Here is a 3,116-nt window from a genome sequence, read left to right on the forward strand (position 1 = left end):
TCTGATGAACAAGATACTTCTGTGTAATCAAGCAGAAACCTTAGGCTTCTTCAGCACTTTCTCAATACAGTGGAAATCAGCAAGGATGTCCATTCTTACTAGCCCAGCACAAATCTGTAACCAGAGCCTTAACAGATCCTCACCAGGTCTGCAAACGTAATCAATATTAAATTGTCAAATTCAGCAGTAAATATATAGTGCCCTCATGCTGTACAACCTGGACCACGAGGTAAAACAACATGATTGTCCCACTGGATAATGACCAGGCTGAGATATTGACAGCTGGCAGAACGTAGGCTGGGTTTTTGTCTTATGTTTAATATATTAATCACTGAAGGTATATTGGCAAATGATCCTTGCTAATGTATATAATGTATCACTGAGCGCAAGGACCTAAAACGTAACTTTTATTCATAATCACAATAACATAAAATTACAACTTGGATAAAGCATCCTAATTGGTGCGTAGAAAGCTATCATCGGTAAACAAAGGGCGGTAAAAGGCTGAGAAACTGGGATACAGGGAATAACTATCCCGAAACTTTCCCTCCACAGCTGCTCAGCCCAGAGATACACCTTAATGGTAGGTGGACTCTGCCCGCGTACCTAGGACTGAACTGTCCTTGAAAAGACCCTATTACAAGATGTATCCCAATATCACAGGTATATACGTTTTTTGCAGACATTAAACGTAAGACAAAAATATGATGTGACCCCAGCCTTAAAGTGTAACTGTCATTTTATTTTTTATTTTTTTTACTTTAAGTACTGAAACTGTACATTTCTATTAGAAAAATAGCTCTAAAGTGGCATATTTGGAGCCTTAGAAACGCTCCTCTGTCTTTTGTTTACAAAACACAGTCAGTACTGGCGTTTTGGCTTTCCGTTTGTGAGATCCGTTCAGGGCTCTCACAAGCGGCCCAAAGCGTTTTTGTGACCGTCTGACTATGTGTAGCCTAATGGATCCGTCTAGACTTACAATGTAAAACAATAGGAATGGATCTGTTTTTCACTGACACAATATGGTGCAATTGAGAACGGATCCGTCCCCTATTAACTTTCAATGTAAGACTTACAATGTAAGACTTTTTTTTTTATGAATAATGCAAATGGATCTGTTATTAACGGATACAAGCGTTTGCATTATTTGTGCGTATCCGTCTGTGCAGATACAAGACGGATCTGCACAAAACGCGAGTGTGAAAGTAGCCTTATCAAGTCTCCTCAGTTATTTAAACAGAAGACAGAGGATCGTTGATAGGGCTCTAAATGGGCCACTTTAGAGATATTTTTCTAAGGCCTCATGCACACGACCGTTGTGTGCATCCGTGTCCGTTGTGCCGTTTTCCGTGATTTTCTGCCGTCCCATTGACTTTCAATGGGTCCGTTGAAAACTCAGATAATGCACCGTTGTTCATTCGCGTCCGTGATCCGTGTTTCCTGTCTGTCCCCAAAAAAAAAACTGTCCTATTTTTTTGACGGACAACAGTTCACGGACCCATTCGAGTCAATGGGTCCGTGAAAAAACACGGATGCACACAAGATTGACATCCGCGTCCGTGATCCGTGGCCGTAGGCTACTTTAATACAGACCATGGGAATGCCTCTATGTTAGAATATACCATCGGATTTGAGTTATATCGTGAAAACTCAGATCCGACAGTATATTCTAACACAGAGGCGTTCTAATAGTGATGGGGACGCTTCAAGTTAGAATATACTACGAACTGTGTACATGACTGCCCCCTGCTGCCTGGCAGCACCCGATCTCTTACAGGGGGCTGTGATCCGCACAATTAACCCCTCAGGTGCCACACTTGAGGGGTTAATTGTGCGTATCATACCCCCCTGTAAGAGATCAGGTGCTGCCAGGCAGGAGGGGGCAGACGCCCTCCCTCCCCTGTAATTACATTCATCGGTGGCCAGTGCGGCCCCCCTCCCTCCTCTGTATTTAACTCATTGGTGGCCAGTGCAGCCCCCCTCCCTCCCCTGTATTTAACTCATTGGTGGCCAGTGCGGCCTCCCCCCCGAATTCAAATCCCCCCCATCGTTTGGCTCCGCACGGCCAGGTAGACACCAAAACGACTTTTTTCTTCATGTCCGTGGATCCTCCAAAAATCAAGGAAGACCCACGGAAGAAAAAACGGACACGGATCACGGTCCGTTTTTGCGGACTACAAAAAAAAAACGGTCGTGCGCATGAGGCCTAACACAAATGTACAATTTCAGTAATTAAAAGTATATTACAAAAATGTTCAGTATCACTGCCCCTACACATTACAAAAAAATATATATTACAGTTACACTTTAAAGGGGATGTGTGATCCGAAAATAACATTGTTTAAATATGTTTAACATATTTTAAAACTTTTTTTTTTTAAGTTTCCATGTCAAAATCCATATTTAAACCAAAACCATAAAATCCTGCAGCTTTTGGTTTATTTAGATGGGCCGATGAGCAGCAGATTGTCGGGAAGGAAGTACTGCTTCCCAAGTGGCTGCTCATTCAGTGGGGTGAAGCGCTGCATTTACATGAAGTGATCACCTCAATAATATAAGGACGAGGGATCGCTATTGCGAAGTTGTTATGACAGCCCAGCACTTTAGCGAGCTGTGTGAAATGCCATGCCTAAGGCATGGCCTAACAGGTAGCCTGTGAAAGTCCCATAGACTGTAATAGTATTCTACTGCTAATTATGGGACAAGAAATCAGACGTTGTCCCTAAGGACACAAAAAAATTACAATTAAAAAAATGTATTAAAAAATGCAAAAAGCACAAACATATAAAAAATTCCAATCAGCCCTCTTTTCCAATTTTACATATAAAAATAAAAATATACACATAATTGGTATCGCCTCAAACAAAAATGTCCAAACAATTAAAATATAAAAATATTTTCCTAGAAATAAAATAAAAGTAAAAATGGCTGATTTTCTGTTTTTGGCCTCCTCACCCTCCTCGAAAAGAATTTATGAAAATAGGGATGAAAAAGTCATATCTACCACTAAAAGGTACCAATAAAAACTACTGCTCACCCTGTAAAGAACAAGCTCTCACACAGCTCTGTAGACAGAAATATTAAAAAGAGTTATAGGTGTGTCACGGACGTACTGA

This window comes from Bufo gargarizans, chromosome 3, assembly GCF_014858855.1.
Source record: "Bufo gargarizans isolate SCDJY-AF-19 chromosome 3, ASM1485885v1, whole genome shotgun sequence".
In the NCBI taxonomy this organism is placed as follows: domain Eukaryota; kingdom Metazoa; phylum Chordata; class Amphibia; order Anura; family Bufonidae; genus Bufo; species Bufo gargarizans.